Source organism: Sphaeramia orbicularis, chromosome 5, assembly GCF_902148855.1.
Source record: "Sphaeramia orbicularis chromosome 5, fSphaOr1.1, whole genome shotgun sequence".
NCBI lineage: Eukaryota > Metazoa > Chordata > Actinopteri > Kurtiformes > Apogonidae > Sphaeramia > Sphaeramia orbicularis.
In genome coordinates, this window is record NC_043961.1 from 33406011 (window position 1) to 33423157 (window position 17147).

Here is a 17147-nt window from a genome sequence, read left to right on the forward strand (position 1 = left end):
CAGTAAAGTTAATCTTACACACACACACACACACACACACACACCTACACACACACACACACACGCACGCACACACACACACACACACACACACACACACACACAGGGTGGGGAAGCAAAATTTACAATATTTTGAGGCAGGGATTGAAAGACAGTGTCTGACCAATTAGTTTATTAAAAGTCATGAGAATTTATTTGCCACAAGAAAATTTACATAATAGAAAATGTTTTTATTCTATCTGTCCTCCTTTCTCAACAACTGCCTTCACACGCTTCCTGAAACTTGCGCACATGTTCCTCAAATATTCGGGCGACAACTTCTCCCATTCTTCTTTAATAGTATCTTCCAGACTTTCTCGAAATAGTTTTGCTCATAGTCATTCTCTTCTTTCCATTATAAACAGTCTTTATGGACACTCCAACTATTTTTGAAATCTCCTTTGGTGTGACAAGTGCATTCGGCAAATCACACACTCTTTGACGTTTGCTTTCCTGATTACTCATATGGGCAAAAGTTTCTGAAAAGGTATGGATAATAGTGTTAGGTATGATTATGGCATCAATATATGTTTGGTTTCAAAACAATTGACCTAGTGCCTGCTGAGAAAAAACAACTAAATGTTCATTGTAAATTTTGCTTCCCCACCCTGTATATATATATATATATATATATATATATATATATATATATATATATATATATATATATATATATATATATATATATATATGTGTGTGTGTGTGTGTGTGTGTGTGTGTGTGTGTGTGTATGTGTGCATTTATATGTATATTTGTGTGTGTGTACAGTACAGGCCAAAAATTTGGACACACCTTCTCATTCTTTGCATTTTCTTTATTTTCATGACTATTTACATTGTAGATTCTCACTGAAGGCATCAAAACTATGAATGAACACATGTGGAATTATGTACTTAACAAAAAAGTGTGAAATAACTGAAAACATCTCTTATATTCTAGTTTCTTCAAAGTAGCCACCCTTAGCTCTGATGACTGTTTTGCACACTCTTGGCATTCTCTTGATGAGCTTCAAGAGGTAGTCACCTGAAATGGTTTCCTAACAGTCTTGAAGAAGTTCCCAGAGATGCTTAGCACTTGTTGGCCCTTTTGCCTTCACTCTGCGGTCCAGCTCACCCCAAACCATCTCGATTGGGTTCAGGTCCAGTGACTGTGGAGGCCAGGTCATCTGGCGCAGCACTCCATCACTCTCCCTCTTGGTCAAATATCCCTCACACAGCCTGGAGGTGTGTTTGGGGTCATTGTCCTGTTGAAACATAAATGATGGTCCAACTAAACGCAAACCGGATGGAATGGCATGTCACTTCAGGATGCTGTGGTAGCCATGCTGATTCAGGTTGCCTTCAATCTTGAATAAATCCCCAACAGCGTCACCAGCAAAGCACCCCCACACCATCACACCTCCCCCTCCATGCTTCACGGTGGGAACCAGGCATGTAGCATCCATCCGTTCACCTTTTCTGCGTCGCACAAAGACACGGCGGTTGGATCCAAAGATCTCAAATTTGGACTCATCAGACCAAAGCACAGATTTCCACTGGTCTAATGTCCATTCCTTGGGTTTCTTGGCCCAAATAAATCTCTTCTGTTTGTTGCCTCTCCTTAGCAGTGGTTTCCTAGCAGCTATTTGACCATGAAGGCCTGATTCACACAGTCTCCTCTTAACAGTTGTTGTAGAGATGTGTCTGCTACTAGAGCTCTGTGTGGTATTCATCTGGTCTCTAATCTGAGCTGCTGTTAATTTGCGATTTCTGAGGCTGGTGACTCAGATGAACTTATCTTCAGCATCAGAGGTGACTCTTGGTCTTCCTTTCCTGGGGCGGTCCTCATGTGAGCCAGTTTCGTTGGAGTGCTTGATGGTTTTTGCGACTGCACTTGGGGACACATTCAAAGTTTTTGAAATTTTCTAGACTGACTGACCTTCATTTCTTAAAGTAATGATGGCCACTCGTTTGTCTTTACTTAGCTGATTGGTTCTCGCCATAATATGTATTCTAACAGTTGTCCAATAGGGCTGTCAGCTGTGCATCAACCTGACTTCTGCACAATACAACTGATGGTCCCAACCCCATCAATAAGGTAAGAAATTCCACTAAGTAACCCTGACAAGGCACAGCTATGAAGTGAAAACCATTTCAGGTGACTACCTCTTGATGCTCATCAAGAGAATGCCAAGGGTGTGCAAGGCAGTCATCAGAGCTAAGGGTGGCTACTTTGAAGAAACTAGAATATAAGAGATGTTTTCAGTTATTTCACACTTTTTTGTTAAGTACATAATTCCACATCTGTTCATTCATAGTTTTGATGCCTTCAGTGAGAATCTACAATGTAAATAGTCATGAAGATAAAGAAAATGCGAAGAATGAGAAGGTGTGTCCAAACTTTTGGCCTGTACTGTATATATATATATATATATATATATATATATATATATATATATATATATATATATATACATATATATATGTGTGTGTGTGTGTGTGTGTGTGTGTGTGTGTATTTTAATGTACATTAATCCATCATCATTATTAATGCAATTAACTCATCTGCAGTGCAGAATGACACTGAACGTCTCTGCCAATGCATTTTGGGCAGTTTGTCCAAGTAGAGTTATCGTTGCTCATGTGCAAATGGGCAGTTGATCCAGTAGTGACAGACAGCAGAGCCAATCCATAAAAATGGAAGACGCTAAACAGCACATTGGTCCTTTGGATGGAAATATGAATACAACAAAAACAAGACGGAACAGTTGTTTCAAGTTGTTTTGTTGAAACTGTTGAAGGGGATTAATAAACAAGTGCATATATATTCCCTTCTTTCTTTACTCTGTTTGCTCATGCAAAATGAAAAGCAATTCATGTAGATTAAAAATTAATGATATTTAATCGTGATTAATCGAAATTAATCCACAGCAACCCTGTGATTGACCTGACTAAAAATGTTAATTATTTGACAGCAATAATCTATCTATCTATCTATCTATCTATCTATCTATCTATCTATCTATCTATCTATCTATCTATCTATCTATCTATCTATCTATCTATCTATCTATCTGTCTGTCTGTCTGTCTGTCTGTCTGTCTGTCTGTCTGTCTGTCTGTCTGTCTGTAGCTTTTGCACGCTTTAAAATTTGCTAAAAACATCTTCAAAAGTCATGAAAAGCAAATAAAATATAATGAATTACAGTTATTTGATGTAGGACTTAAAATAGTTGCATTACTCATAAAATTTTTGTTGTGTAACTAAACTATTACATATCAACAGTAATTCTGTCAAAAAAATTTTATCACACATTTATTAAACAGAACATTAATATTTGTTTTAGCCCTTCAATGTATATATGGCTATTATAATACATATAACACCATGGTCTGCTCAGCTGCTCCACAGATTTTGTGAATATCCACTAATTGATCATATACACGTGAAGAACATGTTTATATTAGTGAAGATTTCGTCTCTGTTAAATCTGTAGGTTTGTCTTAGTCTGAAAGGTCACATTATTGAATATTAAACTTAATCAATGTATAGATAAATTATTACTCATTAACAGCAGAGCATTAACATTTGATTTAAGCCTTAATCCAACCAAAGGCCTGATGCATCCAGTACAGTTTAACAGAACATTATTTCACTCAGATGCTCCACTAATCTTACAAGTAGCTTCTGTGGTTATAGTTTTTTGCTATTCACTAACTTCTCCACAATGGGACTCTATGTACTGTATGCCTAATTCACTTTAGAGAAGAAAAAAAAATTCTTTTTCTATTTAGACACTTTTAAAAATGCTCCTCTGTGTCAAGTTATGGAGGTCGCTCTCCATAAATGTCAAGGTCTGTTTGTTTTGAGTTGCTACAACTGTGTGTTAAAGCCCTTCTAAACTAATCTGCACAGATAAACCTGCTGACGGAAATGTTAAGGAACCTAATAATGATCAGCTGTTAAATGTACTATGGGACATTAAGCCATTATGGACTCTAGAGACCCCCAGATGGAACACTTGTCAACAGATTGAGGCGGTCTTATGCATGATGCTGTGGTGAATATAAATGGGATTTTTTTTTTTTACAAGTCACAGTGTCATTATAAATCTGCATAATCTCTAAGCCTTGTTGTGGTAAATATGTGTTTTAGGCAAATATTAAACTGTATGTTTAGCCACTGTCCAAGCCAAGTCAGTGCTAATTACAGTTATTTGATCATGATAGTTTATTATCTTTAAGCAACTTAACAATCATCAGAGTAATTTAACCCTATAACGCCAAATGTATCATATTTGATACATGAATTTGAAGCCATGATCAGTGTGATATTTTTTTTCTTGAAAAACCTGATGTATACAATTAGATACATGCAATACATGGAAGGCCTTTCCAGTGACACAACAAGATTGTCATTAATGAGGAAGGAGGCAGAACTTTGCCAATTTTGAAAAGGAATTACCAATTTGTTAGACATGTCTGTGTTATGATATGTTTTCGTTTGTTCAAGAATAACAATATTTGAGCACTGAAACCTGATGTATCAAATATGATACAAAATTGAAACTCATACATGAAAACTGATATTTGAAAAAAATGTTTTTGAGTTGTTCAGAAGGACCAATGAGGGATCCAATTTCAAAGAACTGGAATTTCTGTCAATGATTTAATGGTTCAGGCTTTACAGGGTTAAGATCATCAAATATATATAAAGGTAATGAAGATTTCACTAACAACTTATGATTAGGTTGAAAAACCTTATGCCATTCAATTATGAGGAAGTTAGAACTGATTTTTTAATATTTAATTTCTTGCTCACTGGCTAGACCAAGCTGCTGCACATTTCAATTATTTCATGCTGAATTATTATTTGAAGGTTGAATAGAAAAAAAAAGCACTAAAAAGCAATAAAATTGTTGTAGAGTGTAAAATCTGTGTTTTTTGAATTTAAGTTCAGGACCCAAAATGCATTGTGGAGCTGGTTTATTGCATCAGAGGTAACTTTATAGTAATGCTGTGATAAATGACTTGATATTCCAAATTTCACCAGAAAAACAGTGTTCTCTGTCAGAATCGATAGACAGATAACAAAACCATAAGAAATGGAGAGGCAAGACATCAGATGCAAGAAGGATTAACAAAGTTGGAGTGATGTGAAAGATACAAGAAGAGAAAAATGGTGTTAAAAAGGTGTAGAAAGATGAAAATGATGTAACAGATACAAGAGGACTAAACTACGCAACAGCATTAAAACAATGTGAAACCCACAAGAAGCCAAAAAAACATAGGACCAATGGCCCTGTAGCTTACCGGCCAAATTAAAAGCTTTGGGAAATGTATCCAGATGCCATTTATTATCACCCAGTTATGTGTATTTATTATATTACAGAAATAGCCCATGTTTTGGTCATATTCCAATCAGATCTGTAAAAAATTCAAATTCCAACTTGATATCATTGATACTTAGTGATTTATTGGATCAATCCACTTCCTATCTCTTATAATGGGAAAATTTTTCAAAGTTGCACCAAATCCAGAATCAGATCCGGATGGAAATAATTTCAATACCTTGTGTTGACATCATCATACAGAAGCTGTATACCAAGTTTGAAGTCAATCAGAACTGGAGTTTCAGAGAAAAAGACGATTGAAATGTTTTCCCCATAAGAGCCCATGTTAAATTTTCTGTAAGTTCCCGGATCCAGAAGAAGATCCTGATCAGCATGTGGACATTATGTTTTGGTCATCTCCCCATCAGGGCTGGACTGTAGAAATTTACACTGGATATCATTTATACTTACTGAGTTACTGCATGGATCCACTTCCTATCTCTTACAATGGGGAAATTTTTCAAAGTGGCACCAAATCCAGAATCTGATCCAGATCCAAATAATTTCACTAACTTTTGTTGACATCATCATAAAGAAGCTGTATACCAAGTTTGAAGTCAATCGGAATTGCAGTTTTGGAGAAGAAGACGATAGAAATTTTTGTAACGGACGACAGACCTCCGAAGGTGAGGCAAGGTTTATTGTGTTTGGTTCGCTTTGTTTGTTTGTTTGTTTGTTAACACTCTCGCAGCAAAACTATTGGTTGAATTTATACCCAATTTGCTTTATAGATTGCCAGTGACCCAGAATGGATCTCATTACATTTTGGGAACAGTAGGTCAAAGTTCAAATGTTTAATGAATTTTTAAAATCTTCCCATTTACTTATAATGGGTGAAATATGTATGAGGGGTGGGGTTTGTTGTACCTGGCACCACTTGCTTAATGTATATTCTTCTAATTTTTGCTCTAAATTCACTCCATGGGCCAGATAGGACCATTTATAAGGCTGTTTTTGGCCCGTACACTGTATGTTTGATACTCTGATCAACAGTTTAGGGCACAGGTGTCAAACATGCGGCCCGGGGGCCAAATCCGGCCCGCCAAAGGGTCCAGTCTGGCCCTTGGGAGGAATTTGTGAAATGCAAAAATTATGCTAAGATGTTAACAATCATTTTAGTTCAGGTTCCACATTCAGACCAATTCTATCTCAGGTAAGTCATAATAATGTATAAATACTCACAACTCCAAATGTTTTTCTTTGTAAATGTAAATATTTTTTGTATTTACACTAAAACAAAGTATAATATTGCAAAAATATCTGAATAACCTGACCAAATATGAACAACCTGAAATGTTTTAAGAGAAGTGCAATTTTAATAATATTCCACCTGTTACAAAATGTTTTGTGTACTTGTAGATCCACAGTGATCTGTAAGTGGTAATGTACATGTGTGAAGGACTGAGTACGTAAACTGAACCCACATGCAAGACCCAGAGACAGACGTAAAAGTTCACAGTGTTTATTAAGCACAATGTTAACTGACAGTTCTCTGATTGTGATAATGAACAGAATATTGAGAACACAGAATCCCGGGTTCTTCTCAGGGTTAGTGAAGCGGACCGGAGACAAAAACCCACGGTCCGGAACGATAAAGCACGTCGGGAGTCCGACTAAGGGAAAGCAGAGGGAAGTCAGTGGCAGAACCAGGTCATACATGGGCAGGCAGACGGAAAGGTAACAAGACATATGGATCAGGCTAGCTCACGTACCGTAAAACAGGCAATATGGTCGAACACACATTGAGTCGTTGGAGGCAGAGGCACAGACAAGGGTTAGGCAAACAAGCAAGAGTCAGAGATGGCAAACCGGGTCAAACACAGGCAGACAGACAGGATCCAAAAAACGCTGGTAAGTATCTCACGAGGAAAATACGAACTGGTAACAAACAGGGGGAAACACGGGGCTTAAATACACAAGAGGGAGGGAAGACAATGAGACACAGGTGGAACAAATCAGGGCGGGGACAGGTAATTACACAGGTGGAAACGATTAGGGACAGGAAGCAAAAACACCAGACATGACACACAAGGAGAACTTAACAACATAAAACAGGAAGTGACAGACAAAACACACAAGACAGACAAAACCAGACTAACGTCTGGAGACAGATGTGACAACATGTGTATGATAAAAAAACTGAAGCATAATATTGTTAAAATTACATATTTTTTTTCCACTTTGTTCATATTATTCACATTGTTTGAGAGGATAGTTTGTAAATGCAAACATCTTCATAATGTAATTTTACTTTTTCACTCTAAAACACGGAGAAAAGTTTGGAGTTGACATTATTTATATATTATTATGTTATTATTTTACTGGTTCGGCCCACTTCAGATCAAATTTAGCTGAATGTGGCCCCTGAACTAAAATGAGTTTGACACCCCTGGTGTAGGGTATAGACTTTGGTATGCCAGGTAAAATTTCAGAGTGTTGTGATGTGGTGGTGATGGTTAAATGGTAAGAACTTACTAAAACCCAGAGGAAGCGGACAGGTATAAATGCTGGTTGATGGAGGAGACAGAGGAAGGTCAGTAACCAAACACATCTGAGTCTTAACAGCAAAGGCAAGTAAGAAGTCTTATGCAACACTGCAGTTAGACTCAGGTAGTGAAGTTGTGTTGCTGTTCTTCTGTCCGTCATGGTGTCCATCCATTGTTCTCTCATGTGTGAGCAGGGGGGAGAGCTCTCCACACAACAGGAGCCAAATCTCAGGCTCCAACCTGCTGAGAGCTGCTGGATCAGACTACTCTAATGTAAAATCCACACCACAAAAGACACTGTAATGTGAAGGAGAAAGTGCATGGCCCAGACTAATATCCCTCTACCTCAGGTTGAATGTTTACAGCAAACTAAGAGATACCAGTGTCCCCAAACCTTATTCTTTACAGCCTCCAGTGCGTCATTCTTTGATTTACGCACGTCTCCTGTGCGTTATTATAGCGCCTTGACAGTTTCCTTACGCTGAGAAACCAGTATCCACAGGTTTTCCTATCACTTCCCTTCACCTAAACGTGGAAACACACACGTCGTGCAGCGAGGCCAGCTATAGGAGGACAAAGGAGGCGGACCTAAAGCGACCCCCACAGTTGAGCTTCTGAGGGTTTACAATGCCGACCATTTCTGAAAGCGCAAATTTAGCTGCTGCCTTGGAGCGCGACGGTCCCAATGTGCGCAAATATCCACGAATGTAGTTGGTATCTCTGTAAGTGAAAACAGAGAGGAAAGTCAAGAAAGAAAGGAAACAGGTCCTGGTAATCACAGTATTTCATCTCATCAGTGGAATTAACCTGAAAGCTTCGCGTCAAGAACCTGTGGTAAGACTGTCCAAATCTGTTTTATCTCCTGTAATTTAGAAATTGATTTGTTACTGTCAGGAATTATACAGTTCTATTCTTCACCTTGTGTCTGTTTCAGGTAGGTACATTTGTATTTATTTATTTATTTATTTATTTATTTTTTGAAGAAACACTGCGCAGTGGAGAAAACAGAACAGCAGAGCAATGTGCAGCCTATATGATCACATGGTTCTCACTATGGGCGACATATGGCTTTGTTTCCTATTGGCGTGGGTTATCAATAAAAACAGAAAGGCACGTTTGGTTCCCCCTGCAGTGAGCGCCAAGTCCAGATGTCACGACCATGTGCTTCAAGGAGCAGTGACAGATTTTCCAGCTTTATGTCCTAAGCTGTATGATGGTTTTGAGGGTGTTTTCCAAAACATGAAGTGTTAGACCACAACACCTTGCATCTGCGTAAATCTCAGTTTAATGGAATGATAAACAAGGAGAAGACATAAAGAGACTAGTTGAGTGAAAGTGGTGCGTAAAAGTTTCAGTGTCGCCTAATCTACAGGTAGATTCCCAAAAAGACTAAACTCATTTACAGTTATGTTTTTATTTATATGCCTTTCCACCGTATCCCCAGAGTAACCCATGTGCTTATACTTTACTCAACCCATCGAGCCACATGGTGCGGATAACACCCAAACGCTTCCTTTTCCTTCTAACACTTACCAGATCTGATCCAAAGTCGCTTAAATAATAATAAATACTGGCAGACTCGGACATTAAGACGTAAATGCCAGTGGTATTAAGGAACAGTTGCAGCCTTTTTAAAGGGCTTCGTCTTTGTTATTGCAGGATAAATGTCCATATGGAGGAACAGCGCTCTGTGGTGGAACTTAATGCTCCACATTATCACTGCACTGAGCTCTGGCTGTGTTATTATGCTTTGACTCACAGTTAAAGCACCGTGAAGAAACAAATATTAAGCCTCCCTTCACATTGTTACAAGATATGTGAGACAGAAGTTGGACTGATTTATACTTTTTATTTCAGGTCAAGACTAGTGGGAAAATAATGAGACTTTTTTATGTTGACAGTGACTATGCCCCACTCTGTACATGTCTCATATTTGCCAAATATTGAAGAATTCTGATACTGACATCAGTTAAAAATGTACAAAATGTATGATTTTTCAGTTTGCTGCTGGTAGTTTGCAGCTTTATTTGACTCATGGGATTTTTACATTGGTCATAAACAATAATTTCAAGATATTTATTTGGACACAACTTTACTTTTTAATGGATTAATTTAGAAAACACTGAAGAATCAGTACTGACTCAGTAACTGGAATAATAATTGGGATGTAATTGACTTATCCCTACTGATTCAGTCACTAAATACTTTAAAATACTCACAGTTTAAACATTTTAATTTGGATAATATGTAATTTTCCAGACATTCGGACTCATAATGTTGCATTTCCATTGGCGTACATAGGTCATAGGTCCTTGTGCTGAAGGTGGGAAAACCTGGAATGCATACAAAAAGGTTGCTAGTTGGAATCCTTGGATATCTGTAACTCTAAAGCCATGGAAATGTGGATATTGTTATGTGGCTACTGTAACAATAGGTAACCCACTCAGCGTGGGCGTTCAGTGCCTGTCAGTAAAAAAAAAAAAAAGAGGAGAAAAAAAAGGATGTGTATTTGTGATGTTGAACTACAGTGTGTAAAATACTGACCAAATATCAGCTGTATTAGTTCTAAGAGTGGTTTTAAAATGCTAATATATTAGTTGTATTGGGGTTGATAGTGTTCAGAGGTGCACACAGACTGTGCAGAGAACTTTTGCCTGTGTATTCTAGGATGCGTGGGTTGAGGGGCTATGTCTTTGACTTTGGCCTCTATCTAAACACCAACACCCTATATGGGTCGTCATGCTGCGTTCATCATAGTGGAGAATGAGCAAGCAGATAAGCCTTTCCCTGGTCAGTGACCCCGGTTCAGACTGTGATCAAAGTGGTTGAAAGTTTGAGCAGGAGGTGGACAGGTGTGTGTTGTGTGAAGGCCGATGTTTTATCCATGTGGGAAGCCACCAACTGTGTTCCACACCCAAAAGATCTGGATGGATATCGGCCCAGTGTTAAGTGTCAGACACTCCGGAGGTTATTATTATCTTTGTTATGGTCCTTATAATCTGTGGGGCGGGATATGGCCTGATCATGTGCTGTTTATTTATATTTAAGTCACAAAAAAAATCACCATCTGTTGATATTGTTATTTGTATAGATAAGCAACATATTAGTATGTGTGTAATACAGTATATAGTTACTATAACTGGCAATGAGTGGGTTAAATGACCTCCCAGCAAGCTCTATAATCTTATCTATTGGAAAATTGCCAGGACATATTAAATTTTGTCATCATCTTATGAGAAAGTTCAACTTTAGTCCTGCTCAAAGGATCTCTTTAAAGGTTCATATTTAGTGAGATGGATAGAAAATGGCACTAATATTGCTTTGAAGTCATTCCCTATGGAGCCATCAGTGCCAGTGTCTAAGCTCTTAGGTTAAAATATGCTCCTTAAAATTCCACACAGGGCTCTATGTTATATCTGCCAGTTCTCACAGAATAAATCACATTGTGTTCGGTGTAGTGAAATTTCCACTGATTATCAGCGTTTTTCTTGAATGAAATATGAACAAATTAATGTCAGAATATGAAGCATAAAATTACACCCTTCATGGTTTTGACTGTAATTCCTTTTTCTTGTGTTAAACCTCATACGATCCAAGTTAATAATTTGGCTCCAGAAGCTTCCGAATATGTATTTTTCCACCTCTTTCTGATTGTCATAATACACAATCAAAGCGAGTGTATATGTTCTAAGTTTGTTTGCAGTGACTGAACTTGCTTTAGATGTAAACTGGTCATAAAGTCACCCTTGACCACCATCAACACCTCTCATGTGATGTGTTTCTTTTGCATACACTTGAACTCGAAATGCTTTGCTCACAGTAAAGCAAGGAATGTACAGGTAGACCAAAACATCAACACATCATGGATTTTATGCGTTTAATTTATATCATGTTGTAGTTATTATTAGCAATAGCATTATAACACTGGGATGAATACAACTAATCATAAAGATTCGCTAATGAAATAATACTGAGATTATTTTACACTAACACAGACCTCAGTGTTGCCTGACGTGCCAGTCTGGAGTGTAATTATCCAGTACCTCCTGCTGCCAGCTGCTGTTGGTTACCAAGTTATTTCCTAGTAAAATGTCCTGTGGCCTGTCAACATGACCTCCTAATTAATCATTGTCAAAAGATCTCTTTATGTAACTAACAAGAGCATGTTTTCATCTTAACAAATAGAGTGATTTAGGCTTTTGTACTCTGTGTCCTCTACAATGGGTTTGTTCATAAATAAAATAATTTTTATGCTTGCATTCATAGTAAGAATATTACCATCTTATATAACTTACCTTATTACATGTGTTATTCAAAATGAAGGGCAATGTTTCTTAGCCTTTCCTGTGGTTATTAAAATATTGAAACTTTCGTATTGAGGGATAGCTTTACTGTCGAAATATCGAGTAAGTGCTGCTAGCGTTGAAGGTATTGGTCAGGGGAAGGTCAGGAGTCTAGTAATGACAAGTGTTGGACAACTACGGGAAAAGTTGAAATACAAACTGAAGATTTATGTAACATCCATCATCTTTTTTCCTTTGCTTCTTGGTTAGAAATAAATATCATTTTACACATTAACTCAGTCCAGTTTTAGCTCTGTGGTATATTTTAAAAGGGGCAAAATGTGCTTCATAAGGACATTGGTTATTGTCAGGTTAAGTGGCGTTGTAGTGTCCACTGCCATTATTTGAAATATGGGTTAGGATGAGGGTCTGTTGTCAGCGCCATAAAAAACATCCATTGTTCTTACGGGTTAGTTCACATAAATTCTTTTTACAGCACTGAAGTACACAGCTCTGCTCATCTGTGCACTTTATTCTATCCCATAGCAATTACTCAGGAAATGTAACGCAGATTACTCGTAGGTAGCTTAATCTAAGACAGAGATATTAAACTCTTATTTTTTTTAGTTCATCAATTGTGAGCATTGATTGAAAACCGACTCCTAAGGGTGTATTTACTGTAAGACATTGGAGGATTGTTGCGCTGTTAGATCTCAGTGGATATGAAAACCTCATTCCATCAAAAACAATGAATAAAGGTTTAGTTTTATGAAACAAAAATCCCAAGTCGTGTAATTTAAAGGCAGAACAGTTTTAGATGTTTTATTGAAGCTAATATTGGGACCAGATTAGGGAGCATTCTAACCTAAAGAACTGACAGATTTCATATATTTTTCAGAGAACAGACTGAAGCAGTGGCTCATTTAGAGCAACAGGTTTGTAATAAATCTTTTATTGTAAGACGCTGCTTTTTTTTTTTATTATGTTATTCCAGTGTCATGTCATATAGAAGCCTGTCAACTGAGAAATATTGGATTTGAATATTAGAAATATGAACAAAGAGTGTACTTGACCTTCTGCAAAGCACTGACTCTTTTACTCTTCTTTTTTTTTTTACATAGATTTTAGAGAATTAGTTTGCACATTAGTGATTGGGCAGTCCATCAGCTGAACATTACAGATATTGACAAACAACCAGGCGGTAACATCCTAAGAGCCATGTCTCATTGTCTTGTATTTTTTATACACAATGCAATTTCTCCTGGCAGAAACATTCAAGTATTAACCCTTAGTGGTCTGAGCCTATTTAGTCTGTTTTTAAGTACTTTTGATTTTGCCTTTATATACTATATACAGAAATGTTTACTATACCATGTTTGGTATCTTTTTTTTCAGCACGTCATCTATCTCATCTGTCTGTTATTTTTTCACTTTAACCTACTGTATCAACATAAAAGACCAGAAAACACACACACAAAAAAAAAAAAAATCCCATTTGAATAATTTATATAATTTATTGCATAAATAACACAGAAAATGCTTAACGAACCTTTTCAAAGACTTTAAAAGTGAATATTGGTTCCAAATATTAGGTATATGAAATTAAAATTGTAATAAATTAAAACTATACTCAAATATTTGACATAAAAGCATATCTTTACATAGGCGTTTTTTCCCCTAAAAGTGCGGTAATCAAACACGGTTATCATGATAATTAGAATTTAAACGGTAAAACTAACCATTGGCAATTTTACCGTGTTTATCATTACACCGGTAATTGTTACATCCCTAATTTGCACACATCGTTTATCACATGGGCTCATTTTTTCGCTAAAGATCTCTACTTAATGGAACTGTTTTCCTTTTTAAAATACCCCCTGTAGAAAAAAAGTTACAACCGATTTTATTGATTGTACTTTTTACACCATAGCCATTGCTCAAATCTGATGCTAAAAATTACATCTAAAAAATTTGAAAATATAATCAATCTGTCACATTTAAAAAGACTATCTGTGAACTGTTACCAAGAAATTACTCTTTATTTGTAATTTACTTATATCAGTACGGACCACCACAAGTTATAAATACCACTGTGTTAGTATTAAATACCTTAAATAAAACATTGGGATTATATCTGGCTTGTTGTTTTAAAAAATAAGTCAACATTTTAGATGATGCATACAATGGTAAAGAGTTGTCCATGTGTTACTATGGCAACCTGTCCATGTGTTACCACATTCTCATGTCAATAAAACACCAACTTTCCAATATTTTACTCCAAACTTTATTTTCATCGTAGTTGAACATAATATCTAAAAGGTTTTGTCCTACTTGATATCAATTTCTGTTGAGAACCCGAAAAAGCTTAAAAAATTGATGTCCGTTTCAAGTCCACCTGTTACCGAGCAGCAATTTGACATTTTTCACCTAAAAATTTTATCTCCCCAAATTTTATTATACATAATGTTAAAGTGCTTATAAATACCTACTTAAATATGTATAATACATGCATATAAATTACTGTGCTGACATGACAGAGACTATTACCACTCAATCGGAAACTTTATCTACTGCTTTACATAATGTAACTTTTACATACATAGACAAATAAATGGCTTTATTTGTAATTCCCATAAGCATTATTGATGTTTTGCTGATTTTTTTTACCTCATTTTTTTTTCTTTGAGTGTCACCTTTGTTGCATATAAAATGGTTTTGCAAATAAAGATACTATGATGTTAAATCTTAGTTTTTTTTGCTATATACAAATGCCCAACTATTATTTTACGTATTATCTTTGGATAGTTTTTGTCCATTTTTGTGTATTTAATACTTAGTAGAAATGTGACACAGAGAGAGTGGGGATAATATGTAACAGAGGTCACTCAAACTGGAAAACACTAAAACTTTATGGCTTATGGTTATTACAGAATCCATATTAACTTAACAGTAACTAATAGTCAGAAATGTATCTTGCTTCCTATTTTAAAAGTTGGTTGCAGCTTTTAAGTCGGTGCACTCCATCATAATTTAGCATAACCGAAGCAATCTATTTACCCTGTCACCGTGGAGAATGGGATTCAGGTACAGGCCATCGTAGAGCATGAGCGTGTGTCCTGTTCCCAGCAGGCACGTGGCTTGGGTTGAGCTGGTGCTGCCAGGCGCTCTTGGCTGAGCCTCGTGCTTGTTTCCTGATACACCACCACATGGGCATCTCCTCATCTGCATGTGGTTGCTCACTGTCCCCCCACGAGTCCCGTGCTGTCCTGTTTTGTGTCCCACAGAAATGAGAACGGTTATAAAACATATGTAGGGATGGGTTTTATGATGGTAACATGTCTTATAAATAGCAAAAAGCTCCCATTAACAACAAACAGATGGAAAATCAGGAGCTAATGATTATTCAACAGACCACCTGTTCAAACATTTCAGATGTCACCTAAGTCCAGGAACTGGAACTTTTCACTCTCATGCCCCTTCGTGACTAGTTTGTTACATAACACAACCCACTGTGGGCTCCAATTGAGATCAGGAGTGTTATGTTACTCCGAGTAGAAGATGTTCTCATGGAGCGTTTTTTTTTCCAGATGGACTTTAATGCAGGATGGTCAATACACACTACATGTTAATACTTCGGAAGCTTTTTGGAGAGAGGTGTATTTAGAGAGTGAGTTCCTTTTTTTATCTCTGTAGTGGGATTTGTGATCACATGCAAGCTGTTTCAGTCCCATCAAAGACAGAACACTCTACAATCCCCTCGTAAACCACACATGTTCAGTCTCTAACAAGCTCCACTGGATCATCTTATGGGATCATTTTTAGAGGTAGTTAAACCGTCCAGCCCGCTATTTGCCCTCACTAGATGAAATTACACAGCAGAAATAGTATCTGCGCTGTGTCTGTTTCAAGAGCTCGTCTTCCTTATAGCTACCTGAGCTCGGACCTGCCCTTTCTCATACATGTCTGGACATTTCATGGTGCAAAACTGTCTGCGTGTCTGCTTTTGCTGTTCAGTGTTATGGTCTGCATTGCACTGTGTTTTGACTTGAACCTACTTGAACACTACTAGTACTTGAACAGACTGATATGGAATTGCAATATCAACTCCTCTTGACAGGCCAAAGAGCACCTGATATTATTCTATTTACCAGGTGATAGAAAAATTACTGTCTCCTCATTGAGTTGTTATTGCAGATTAGACTGACGTAAGTGTCATTCTCTGTTATGGTCTTTGTTATGTCTTGTAGCGAGATTGCTCTGTCTATCAAGAAGATAATGTTCTCGCCTTAAGATGCCATCATTATCGAGAAGTCACCCTGTACGCTAAATGTCATCTTGTGTGTGAACTCGTATCATTGTCATGTGTCTGATGCGTTCGTAAGCACCTGACATAGCAGCTTTTGGGTATAAAAGTGTCTTCCTTTTGGACGGTCGACAGAGAGTCTCTCTTCACACCCCAACTGTTGTTGGTTCCTGTGTGAGTTCTTATCTGTGCACAAAAAAGGCCTTGAAATAAACGGAGCAGATCTTCTTCGAGCAACTTGTCTCAGAGTGGTGATTTTCAGTCTAAAAATCCCACTCACTTTTCTAACCATTTCCTTGACATTTTCCTGGTAAGAACACAAATGGTAAGAGGCAATTAAAGTAGGCATTTACTTACAAGAAAAAGTGGCAGTGACTATATTTAGTCATTATGGACATTTTTTGGGGGAATTGTCTGCTTCAGAAATAAAATGTGCTAAAACATATTTTGATAGATGGATTGGAAAACAAATGACAAAAGTGCAGGTTGGATAATGTATCGAGATATATGATAATAAGTGTATAATAAGTGTCATATATATATATATATATATATATATATATATATATATATATATATATATATATATATGTATGTATATATATATATATATATATATATATATATATATATATATATATATATATACACATAGAATTATGTTTA

At 36.8% G+C, this 17147-nt stretch overlaps 1 protein-coding gene across 2 annotated transcripts in view; it reads left to right on the top strand.

The window, feature by feature from the left end:
- Positions 1–8312: 8312 nt before the first annotated feature.
- Positions 8313–17147, top strand: part of slc38a3b (solute carrier family 38 member 3b) — a 39340-nt gene continuing 30505 nt past the window's right edge. Inside the window, exon 1 of one of the 2 annotated variants that reach the window (XM_030135205.1) lies at positions 8313–8729. The gene's annotated coding sequence lies outside the window, so the exon portion shown is untranslated. The remainder of the gene's footprint in view (positions 8730–17147) is intronic. The other variant, XM_030135204.1, reaches the window with a different exon arrangement.